Genomic DNA, 13,203 nt, shown 5'->3' with positions numbered 1-13,203 from the left:
AAATGAAACAAGGAAGTTGTTTCTTAAACAATAATCTCAGTTGAAAAAAAAAACAAACAAACCGTAGAAAGCATTGCCAAATTAGAGACCAACAAAACACTTCTTGTGGTCCCCAACTCTTTGCTCACTGATGGCACATACACAGATAATAACAACAATAGCTAACTAACACTTATTTCCTCCCTTCAACAAAGTACCAGGCACAGTACTAAGTGCTTTCCATACATCATGGGATTTAATTCTTACAGCAATCCTGTCAGGTACTATGATGATTATTCCCATTTTGTAAATTAGGAACCTGAGGCACGGAGAGGTGCGGTACCTGCCTGAAATCACACAACTAGTTTTAGTGCAGAAGCAAAGCACCCTTTATCAAAAGATTCTTCCATGGCATTGGTTCTCTGCAGAGTTTGATGGTGGGTGCTCAGTCTAGCACAACATTTTATCACCCAAATCAGTCCTGCCTCTAGATAATGTGACTGAGTTTTCTATGTGGTTTACTTATTAGATAATTTTGTTACCTGAACGTTAAATCTTCATTTAAAATTCATTTTGCATCAGCTTTCCTGGTGATGAGCTGTGGCCTGAGTAAGCTAAAAACTACTACTGTAATCCACAAAACAGTCACCCACCCTCCCTTCCTTTCTATCTTCCTACCTTTATTCCTTCCATAAACATGGTTGAATGCCTACTCTATTCCAGGCTGTGTACCACTCTGCACATTACAAAGCCTTTTATTACCTTATAATCTAGTAGGAGAAATGGAAAAGAAAGCAAATAATTTCCCCCCAAAATGTGCTGTGTTCTGATAGAAGTATGTACAAGATCTTGTGAGGACGGAAAGAATAATTGTGTTTGAGATAGGAAGAAAAGGCAAGACCTCTCTGAAACCATAATTTTGAGCTAAGTCTTCGAGTCCCAACACTGTTTCACTTGGTAGACACCCTTAGCCAGTTACATTCTATTTCATATTTCTGACTTGTCTGTAAGTAGTTTAGTAACATCATGTGGTAAAAATATAGATTCTATCTGGGTCAGGCAGCTCAAGCTCTGACAAGGCTGAAGGTTAATCTATGCTCAAGTGATGGGGAGTGACTTTGTGGCTTTCCTACCATATCTCATCAAATCTAAGATGCATCAGTGACTCATATCAATTTAGCCTTTTCTCACAGAGACCTGGAATTTAAACGTACGGCATTGATATTTGAGGTAATAAAGTATTCAAAATAATTTATCTGTGGAGCCAGCAAGGTGATTTTCTCATCATGCTATCAGAGTACCATAAAACATATTTTTCCTATTAAATTTTCCTTGTGCATTTGTTAGAATGAATTCTACATTTTAACATCTCTAAAAATGGGATGTGCTTTACAATGAGTGGTCTCTAAGACTCAAATGGAAATATAGGTGGTGTGGTCACACCAGTATATACTAGATGAATATCAGTCCTGCCAGTGGCTATAACCAGGGCAGAAGTTTATAGTGTGTGATTAAGAGTGAAAATTCTAGAGCCAGACCACCAAGGTTTGAATCCCAATTCTGCCACTTATTAGCTGTGTGACCTGGGGCAAGGTACTTAACCTCCCTATGCCTCAAGTTCTTTACCTTTACAATGGGGCTAACAATGTTGCCCTCATAAAGGTGCGAGAGGACTGAACCAGTTAATATAAGTAAAGCACTTAGCACAGTGCCCATACATAGTAAATGCCCAATGAATGTCAGGCTTTTCCTTTTTAATAAGCACAAGTAGACTCACTACTTTAATAAAACCCTTATCTTTTTTTTTTTTTTTTTTTTTTGCGGTACGCGGGCCTCTCACTGTTGTGGCCTCTCCCGTTGTGGAGCACAGGCTCCGGACGCGCAGGCTCAGCGGCCACGGCTCACGGGCCCAGCCACTCAACGGCACGCAGGATCCTCCCAGACCGGGGCACAAACCCGTGTCCCCTGCATCGGCAGGCGGACTCTCAACCAATGCGCCACCAAGGAAGCCCCACACCCTTATCTTAATATGGTAGAAGGACATCTGAATTCATAAACAGCCTATTATCCCTCCTAGTAAGTCAAGTTACTACATCCTCACCCATTACCTTGAATCATTTATAGAATTGTCCTTATTTTGCAAATTAGAAAATCAGAATAAAAGACCTGCTTATATTAAGATAACAGAATTATAACTAAAACCCAGGTTTTCTTATTGCCATTACAGTGAACTTCCTATCTAGACCATACCTAAGTACCACTGGCAATATATTTCTTATCTTTTAACCCCTTCATCTTCTTCTAACCCACCCTTTCACCATTTAACATCATTTAAACCATGGTCACTTTAGTCTCCAAAATGGGCAGTGCTGGTGGGAAGGCAGGAGTCCTTAACATCTATGTAAGATATTCATCAGATATCCACCAAAAATATATTTTTTAATGAAAGAAACAGAAAATCACCATTAGATTATCATAATAATAATTGCTTCAAGCAAGATCCCTTGGTGGGTGCTAAAATTACTGGTTGAAAAGTTAAGCAGAAAACAACATATATCATATTGTTTCTGTTAGAAAACCTGAGCCAACTGGATTCTTCCTTTATGCCATGCTGGCATACAAGAAAAGGCAGTGCTTCTTTGTTTCAATAAGAACATTTCCCCAGCGGCCCCCATCTCCAAGTTATCTGCCTTCTATGATTCAGGTGGGAAAAGCTGATAAGATAAAGTTGGCAATTATTTGATTACTTCCTTTGAAATGTCTACCAGTAACAAGATTGATCAATGCTCTTATTATGCAAATATTTCTTATCTATTGCTAACTTTCAGAAGACCAGACACTGGAGACAGTTACCAGTATCATAAAAGGTATAGACTCTTGTCTCAAAGGCAACAATGTAATGATTCGCACCAGTAACAAATATCACAAGGAAAATTAAACAAGACAAAAGCTATGTTTGGGCTTCCCTGGTGGCACAGTGGTTGAGAGTCCGCCTGCCGATGCAGGGGACACGGGTTCGTGCCCCAGTCCGGAAAGATCCCACATACCACGGAGCAGCTGGGCCCGTGAGCCGTGGCCACTGAGCCTGTGCGTCTGGATCTTGTGCTCCACAACGGGAGAGGCCACAGCAGTGAGAGGCCCGTGTACTGCAAACAAACAACAACAACAAAAAACAACAACTATGTTTTATAGTACCCTGGTAACAAGATGAGGAAATCCCCTTACTGGTCCCACAGATAAAACTTAATTTATTTTAAATATTTTGTCACCTCAAAATCAATGCCATACATTTAATTTTCAGACATTTGTGGGAAAAGACTCAATACGTGTTCCCACTGCTCCCATAGTCCACCATTACCCACTGCAGAATGTTCTCAGGAAGAATTCTAACAGGTGTTATGTGGGTATGGGCTCCTAAAATAAGTGTCAGAGAAGGGAAAGAGCTGGGAAGGAGCTCTGAACTTGTGAAGAAAATGAAAATATTCTATTCATGCAGCTCTACATGACAATCTGATCTTGGACAAGTTCCTTAACCTTGCTAAGTCAGTTTTCCTCATGTGTATAAAATTAAGGCTAGATTAAATAACCCTTAGGACGGTCTAGCTCTACTCACTTGAATTAGAGATATAATTATTTGGGGAAATAACACTACTGGATTCCCAACACTCCCATTTTTTTCAAGATTTCATCGACATAATAATTCAAGATATTCAACATTCCAGCTTTTGTTTGTTCCCCAATATAATTGCTTCATATGTAATTTTTAGTGCCAATCCAACAGCATTTTAGAACAGAAGGCTATTGAGTGGTGATATGAACAACAAAATCAGCTGAGTCCAACTCCAGAAAACTTCTGTTACAGCTCATGTGCATTCATTCAACAAATATTGACTGTAATGGTTTATATCAGTGATATATCTGTTTAGAAGGGCATAGTTAACTTCTCCAAGAAATAGACAACGGATAAATGAGGAGAGATCACAGTGATCTTAAGTTAGTTAAGTATGAGCAACACTCTATTGCTCCAATGCAAAAGAAACACAGAAACATTATACCTAGTGACTAATAACAATTGTAATAATATAATAGTTAACATTGATCGAGGCTTTCTTTATGATCTATTTTACTGTCCCATTAAATGCTCATGACAATCCTCTGATGTAGGTACTATCACTAGCCCCACTTTACAAATGAGAAAGGCAAAGTGTAGAGAAGTTAACTAAACCAGGGTCATATAGCTATCATGTGGTAGAGCCTCAACACAGACAGGTCTCACTCCAGAGTCCCCACTTAGCCCTTGGAAACAAACAAACAAACACCCAACATTTCTCATCACATACAACCTTTGTTTTCTGAAATATATGTAACTATGAAGATATCTTGGTCAGCATTTAAGGATGAAAACATACAATGTAACAGAGGCTGTCAACTTCTTTTTGTCTCCAGAAACTGACACTTGCAACACATTATCCCTCACCACAACCCAGTGATCGAGTTGAGGAAGAAATACCACCCAGCTAATCCTGATATACCCACCTTGAGAATTCCACAGTATACATACTCATATCTTTATTCATAAGCAACACTACATATGGCTCCACCTAAATCTTGCTTGTGGTTCCAAAAGATTTTTAAATAAAATGTATATTCAAAGATTTTTGCCACATTTCTCTTATGCAAGACTCGTGTTAAAAAAATTTCATCATACTTCAATAACAGCTTATAATAAAGAAAACTGAATTAATTTAAAAAATTTAAATGATATATCTGTTTATAAATTACAGGTATATTATTTCTACATAGATACTGCAGTAAACTAGGGAAGAGAACAATGAGTAAGAAGAGTAATCCAGGGAAAGCAGATACTGAACCCAAATCAGGAAGGACTGAGACATAGTCACATATAACTGGAAGGAAGAAGGTTCAACAATTAATCAAGCTAGCAGAAGAAGTATAACAGGGCTTCCCTGGTGGCGCAGTGGTTAAGAAGCCGCCTACCAATGCAGGGCACATGGGTTCGAGCCCTGGTCCGGAAAGATCCCACGTGCCGCAGAGCAGCTAAGCCCGTGCGCCACAATTGCTGAGCCTGCGCTCCAGAGCCCGCGAGCTACAACTCCTGAAGCCCGGGCGCCTAGAGCCCGTGCTCTGCAACAAGAGAAGCCACCGCAATGAGGAGCCCGCACACCGCAACGAAGAGTAGCCCCCGCTCACCGCAACTAGAGAAAGCCTGCGTCCAGTAACAAAGACCCAATGCAGCCAAAAATAAATAAATAAAATAAACAAAATTTTTAAAAATGTTATAAAAAAAGTATAACAATAATCCTTGGAATATAGGATCTAATACAGAAATAATGAATAAAAGTCATGATGCTGATGTTTAGGTTTAACCATAATGCTAGAAATATTTTTTAAATCATTTTATTTATATATTTTCTATCTGTTATTTAAAGTGGCCAGAAGAATCAGATATATTATTTTGAATTGCAGTTTAAATTACTTCAAGGAATTTAATTAGTCAATTTGCAATCATTATAATACTTGGAAAAGTTAGGTTTTAAAATTGCATATATTTACAAATTAAGCATTTATTATTGGTGGTGTTCCTATGTTAAGAAGTCTCTGGGACAAAGGATCTATCAATAAGAATTTAAAATATGTAGAAGGCTTCAGGTCTTACACTGCAATTGAATCCCCATAGGGCTATAGATATTCAATATATAGTTCTGCTGTATACTTAGAGAATTATTCCTCAATCCTATATTCCAAAAATATTCCTCTAGAGCTGGAGTCAACAAAATCTTCTTGAAAACAGACAGATAGTAAGTATTTTACTCCTTGAGATCTAAGAAGCAAAACCAAAGATATTACATTACATTGGTACTTATATACCAAGAGAGAAAATAAATTTCCACAAATGTTTGATAAAATTCAAAATATAATAATGTCTACAATTTTTCATGATACAAGTCTAATGAGAAAAACTGAATTCTTTTTGGGGAGACAACATTTTGCTTAATTGGGATTCAAAGTTATTGCTCCTTATCAGCAAAACCAGTTACAAATGTTCATTTGTTAATGCTGACCTATGTGAGATGTTACATATTTCATCTTTGAACATGGCTTTTTCACACAGATAGTTACTGACAAATCCTGATACCAGTCCACAAACATATTATTTTAGTTGAGCATATTCATCACTTAGAGAGCATGTAGAGAATTCTATTAGATTCTTCTCTTGACGGTTGCCATTTTAAAATACATTAATCTGGGACTTCCCTGGTGGCACAATGGTTAAGAATCCGCTTGCCAATGCAGGGGACATGGGTTCGAGCCCTGGTCTGGGAAGATCCCACATGCCGTGGAGCAATGAAGCCTGTGCTCCACAACTACTGAGCCTGCGCTCTAGAGCTCGTGACCCACAACTACTGAGGCCGTGCGCCACAACTACTGAAGCCCGCGCGCCTAGAGCTCGTGCTCTGCAACAAGAGAAGCCACCGCAATGAGAAGCCCACACACCGCAACAAAGAATAGCTCCCGCTCGCCGCAACTAGAGAAAGCCCGCGTACAGCAACGAAGACCCAACGCAGTCAAAAATAAATTTAAAAAAATTTAAATTATATAAAAAAAGAATCAGTTAATCATCATTTATTAGCTTCTCTTCCAGGTAGGGTGGACCCTACTTTATTAAAAGGATGACTACTTCTACTAGACTGTTTATAAGCTACTTCCTGTACAACCAGTGGTTGCTCACTTTTTTTTTTTAACATCTTTATTGGAGTATAATTGTTTTCCAATGGTGTGTTAGTTTCTGCTGCATAACAAAGTGAATCAGCTATACATATACATATATCCCCATATCTCCTCCCTCTTGCATCTCCCCCCAACCCTCCCTATCCCACCCCTCTGGGTGGTCACAAAGAACCAAGCTGATCTCCCTGTGCTATGCAGCTGCTTCCCACTAGCTAGCTATTTTACATTTGGTAGTATATATATGTCAATGCCACTCTCTCACTTCCTCCTAGCCTACCCTTCCCCCTCCCCATGTCCTCAGGTCTGTTCTCTATGTCTGCATCTTTATTCCTGTCCTACCCTGGTTGCTCACTTTTAAAGTCAGTAGTGAAATTAGTCATCTCTAATTTCACCCCTTATCTCAACTCTGCCAACATTAAAAGCATTCCTAACTTGCCCTTTTTATTCGAGGTCAGAAAATGTGGTTCTTTTTTTTTTTTTTAATTTATTTATTTTTGGCTGCATTGGGTCTTCGTTTCTGTGTGCAGGCTTTCTCTAGTTGTGGTGAGAGGGGCTTATTCTTTGTTGCAGTGCACAGGCTTCTCATTGCAGTGGCTTCTCTTGTTGCGGAGCACGGGCTCTAGGTACATGGGCTCTAGGCGCACGGACTTCAGTAGTTGTGGCTTGCAGGCTCTAGAGCACAGGCTCAGTAGTTGTGGCACACGGGCTTCATTGCTACATGGCATGTGGGATCTTCCTAGACCAGGGCTCGAACCTGTGTCCCCTGCATCGGTAGGGGATTCTTAACCACTGTGCCACCAGGGAAGCCCAGAATATGTGATTCCTGGACAAGATACTGTTCAAAGTACTGAACCAAAGCCCTCATTTGTGTCATTCTTGCCAAGTGAGGCCTTCCAACAGCCAGAAAGCCCCCTGCTACACAGGTAATGCTAAGAGTTTGGACTTTTCCACTTGAACCTGAGACTATGGGTCATAGAGAATGCTATAAAAACTCCGTGCTATAAAATCTAGACATTCTAGATCCTAGAACTGGGATACAGAGACATCAGCTCCTAGTTTTACAATTCAGAACTCTACAAAGGGGAGTCCCCCTTCTATCCCTACTAGACAATAGAGGATTCCTAGGCTTCCAGTCATCCTGGCAGATCCTCCCCTCTACTCCTCACCCCTTACCTCTATACCTTACTCATCCTTTCATATTTGGGGGCTCCTCTTTGTGACCATGGCTAAGTAGAGACCTGACATTGAAACTGAGCCCCTCAAATTTGACATTCTACTGTATACGGAAAACAAGTCACATGCAAACCAGGATACAGATGTTATAACATCCCCTGTAAAGTTACTTTGTAGGCATGGTCACCAGCTAGGAATCTGAAACTTCTACTAATCCATGAAAAACTAAGCGAAACAGGGTCTGTTAGTTCAAAATAGTGATGCTATCAAAGTTCGTATTTCACCTCGTTGTCCTTGTTTTTACTCGTTCCCCACCTCACACCTCTTTTCTCTGACTTGAAGTGAGAGTGTTGGGGAGGCTATGGCCACTGGCTTAGTCTACCAGCTAAACTTGCTTTAATCTTATGTACGGTGAAGAGGTCTAAAGGATACGTAACAAGTGTGCTTCCCTTGAACCTCCACTCCCAACTCATGATGTCAAGCCTATACCTTGCTGAAGACCCAAAGCAAAGTATTCTTTCAAGGGCCACCACTTTACAATGGCAAAAGCATTGCCTAGGCTCAAACACCCTTCCATTATGTGAGTGTGGGGATGGTAGCTAGGAGAGACGGAGCACAAAGGACATCAGTGGTCTAACAGGAACCCTGGGCTGAAGCATCCTGAAGAGGAAGAAGAGAATTGGGATCCTAATCATAATGCTTACAGTCTAAAGAATGTATCTGGTCTACAGAATGGAGAGAGATGTTTCTTTCTCCTCAAAACAAAATAGTTATTCCTTGGTGTGGGAAGGGAGAGGGAGATAAGAGCATTTCTTAACATATTCCAGCACAGTTTTCAAGAGTTGTAACTGGGGAATGAATGCCAGGGGCTGAGCTCAAAGCCAGATTAATGGGTAGCAGGCCAATCACACAATTTATCTTGTTGCTGCCAAAATAGTGCCCTCTAGTGGGAGAAATTTTAAACAGACCTTACTAACACTGACAGGCATCTATTTCTACAAAATATCCACACACAGGCAGCTAAATGGCAACAATTATAACTAGCTGAAACTCTGAAAACAAGTACTGACATAATTGCATTTATCAATAACTGCTAACGCTGGGCACTTTCTATGGTGAGGCACTGTGCTAAGCAAACACTTTACAGGCATTATCTCACTTAATCCTTACAAGTGTGTGAGGCAGCCCAATTAGCTCTGCTTTATAGAATCTTACAGCTGTAACTCGCCCAAGGCACCCCAACTAACAAGGGGGGAAATCTGACACTTAAATTTTAAACCCTCGTATGAAATCTGACTCAGAAAAACAAAGAATGAGAACTAGAGCAGAAAATTGGGAAACGTTTGCTAAACTTTGTTCGTTTTTAATAGAATGTTGATTCTGCTTTAACTGGGAATAATGAAATAAGTAAATCTCTTTCTGAATAAAATTCTTCATATTTCCCCCAGGTCCAAAAAAATAATAATAATAATGAAGACTGAAATGATTTGAGGTCCTTCCAGAGCTCCTATCATCAGGGCTTCTGAATCCCACTCCAAGAGACTTCTTTGTGCTTGTTTCTGTTGTCTTCTTATACTCATGTCCAAAAGCCAACACATATCATTCAGTAAATCAAATAACATCTAGTACTGCAAACTAAGACAAATAAATAGCTGTCTAAATATTATTATTAAAAAAACCCTATATTCTAGGGACTTATTTTACAATGTCATAGGAACCTCAGTAAAACTGTATTTCTGAACAAAAACTAAATAAGGCCTACTTTCTAGCTTTATTTCCTGAAGAAATTACTAACATAATGCATTTATGTCATGGTATCAGGTTTTAAAGACTACCGGAAAGAAGGAAAATTGTATTTGGAAAAAAGTTCAATTTGACTGCAGCCACACATCAATGTAGGGACTAACAGTAACAGTAGCAAAAATTAACATTCACTTGAAGCTGCATCAAAAACACTGGCCCCCCCTCAGGCTTCCCTGGTGGCGCAGTGGTTGGGAGTCCGCCTGCCGATGCAGGGCACACGGGTTCGTGGCCCGGTCTCAGAGGATCCCACATGCCACGGAGCGGCTGGGCCCGTGAGCCATGGCCGCTGAGACTGCGCGTCCGGAGCCTGTGTTCCGCAACGGGAGAGGCCACAACAGTGAGAGGCCCGCGTAACGGAAAAAAAAAAAAACCCCACAAAAAACTGGCCCCATTCCTTTTGCCTACAGAATAAAATCCAAAATTCTTGGGGGCCATCCTCAGATGGCCCCCCAAACCAGTCTCTCAGCCTCATTCATTCAGAGAAGAACTATTTATGTAGCACTTTAATTACCCTTAGGTACTATTCTAGTCCTTGAGGGGTAAACAGTGAATAATGCAAAGCTCCTGCCCTCAACATTCAGTGAAGAAAAGGTAGGAGTAAAGGGGAAAAGCATACCAGCATGGGGCTTGGGCGGGGAGGGGTCAGGGTAGGCCTGCTTGGTAAAGTGGCATTTGAGCAGACACCTGAAGTGAGGGAGGGAATCATGGGGTGTTTGTGGAAAGTCTGACCAGATGGGAGGAAACACTGCAAAGGCCTGGAGGCAGAGGCATGTTTGTAGCTATTTGATAACAGAAAGACCAATGTGGCTGAATCAGAGGGCAAATGGGGTGACAGGGAAGGTCCCGGCCTTGCAGGGGTGAAGGGAGAGGTGTTGGCACACCTTACTGGGCTTTTTAGGCTAGGGAAGGAACTTCACAATTACTCTGAGATGGGAAGCCACTGGAAAGTTTGAAGAGGTACAACATCGTCAGACATGTTTTTCAAGGATAATTCTTGCTACAATGTACAGAGTAGAATGGGGAACCACAACGGTAATTTCAGCCTTCTGTCTTATTCCTAGCGCCTCCCCCCACCTAGGTGTATTAAACATTATTAGCAGCTAGTATTTACTGAAATCACATGTGTGAGGCATTACCATTTAATTCTTGAAACAAAACTGCCAAGTGCCTACTACAAATGGAAGGGGAAATTTAAATAAAGCCTCAGGCAAGATCAAGGAGCTCGTTTACAACAAAGAGCTAATAAATGGTGGAATCATAAAACAAATCTGCCCATATTAAAGCACTGGTTTCTTCCACTACAACACACAACATACCCTTCCAAGTCAGTAATTTTGTATCAGACCTTTTTAATGACTCAAGTCTTTGCACGTCTTACTCTCTGCCTTCCATCCAATTTCTTTGATGGCAAATTTGTTCATTTTGGAGATCAGCTCAAGCATTCCCTCCTGAGCGAACTCATTCCTGATTCTTCGGGTCACTTGGCTGCTCCATCGCCCGTGCCTTAACAGCAGTTGCTCCATCTTCATTTCTCTGAAACAATACTTACCTGGGGTAGTGTAACTGTATCCATTTATATATTTCCATCGAGTTCCTCAAATAGCCATACTTTGTCATCATCTCTCCCACCCTTACACTCCTCTCTCCTTCCACCGCCACGCAGAGCCAAATAAATGAATGCTGAATGGAATAATAAATTATCAAAGAACAATATGTAGATCCTTTATGATCTATGCATCCTGGACATCTGATGCCACATTTCTTAAAAAATGAAAACAACTCACCAAAAAAAAAAGAGAGATAAATATGAGGTGATGAATGTATTAACAAGATGGAGGAATCTTTTCACAATGTGTGTATATCAAATCATCATGACATACACTTTAAATACCTTACAATTTTGTCAATTATACCTCAACAAAGCTGGAAAAAAATTAGCTATGGGTGGCAATAAGAAAAAATACAGTGGATGGATGTTAACTAGACTTATATACAAATATCAAATATATAAATATCGAATCATTATGTTGTACATCTGAAACTAATATATGTCAATCATATATCACTACGAAAAATAAAGTGCGTACTCTAGAGTTTTGCTGTTAAGTAGGGCTCTGGATCATTTGTACAATGTAGACATTTAAACAACACAGGGAAAGCTAGACAGCATTCAAAAAAAAGTGAGACAATAATGAACATAAAACTTTGTCCAAAAAAATAATTTAGAAACTAGAAAACAGCCTGAAAGATGGAAGTAGCATTATTTTTGTTGGTTCCAATATTAGGAAGACCAAAATGTGAGACTGTCTTGAAAGGTAAAACTAAGAGTAATATGTGGAAGACACAGAAAAAATCATGGCTTAATTGAAGCAATATACTACAAAACAAAGCATTCCAATTGCAGGAAACGCTGAATTTCCAAAAACACTCAAAGTTATGTGGCACCTTGATGAAAAACAATTGAAGGAATGCAATCTACTCCCCTGATATTCTGATCTTCATTCATATAATTCCAGAATATTTATAACAGTCCCAGATTTCTAGTTCAGATCCGTTTTCTTTTACAAAGTTATCAAATTCATTAGATTTTGAAAATATTGGCCCAAAGTTTCTTACTGGGCCTGTTTTCCAAATGACCTGACATTTTTGCTATTTTACCTTTATTCCAGGTTCTTGGACAGGCTACACAGTATATTGCAAAACAGGGAGGTCAGAGTTGGACAGGTGAAGCATTTTTTAAAATTTCCCTTATGATATTTTCTCCCACCAAAACCTTTCTAGAACCTGACAAGTTTCCATGCCAGTCATCAATTTATAGTCTCTCAGCTCCAAATTCACCCCGACGGGGCTCACCTGCTGCTTTCTGGCAGCTCCACCATCAGTAAACAAGGTGGGTATAAAGACACCAGGTAGTTCTCTGCCCCAGTCACCGTCCCAGAATGTATGGTTCTCCTCGGTGACCTCACAGACCTGGCCCAGGCTGGTGATCACCTTCCTTCAACTTTCCCAATACAAACCCCTTACGCTCCAGGTGTCCAGCCAGCACTGTCCAGCGTGCAGGAAGAATCCTCACTCCCTCTCCAGGCCCACACCCAGACACCACCTGCAGCTTCCCTGAACCTTGGAGAATGGCTTCCTGCTTGCCTAGTAACTGAAAACCGACTCTGGTCTGGACAAACCAGTGAACTGTGCCATCAAGTGGACTGCAGGTACCCCTTCAACAAGCTCTGAACCCAAATCTTAGCTCCTTCTTACAAGGTTGTCCTTCCTTGAGTACTCTCCCTTATCTCTGGGGTACCATATAGAGCTCTCTTATATCTTATCTCTTTTGTCACAATTTAAAACTTTTTTTCCCCCTGTGGAACCCGGGAGAGAGGGAGGCAGCCAGGTCCAGGGAAACACCACTTCTTCAGCTGCTGCAAATGCTGAACTCCTGGGAGTCTGACCAGTTTAAAACTTTTTTTTTATATTAAGCTTCTCTTGTTTACAATCACTGTG

This window comes from Hyperoodon ampullatus (genome assembly GCF_949752795.1).
Source record: "Hyperoodon ampullatus genome assembly, chromosome: 13".
NCBI lineage: Eukaryota > Metazoa > Chordata > Mammalia > Artiodactyla > Ziphiidae > Hyperoodon > Hyperoodon ampullatus.
The sequence above is the reverse complement of the archived record's forward strand: the minus strand, read 5'-3'. Positions refer to the sequence as shown.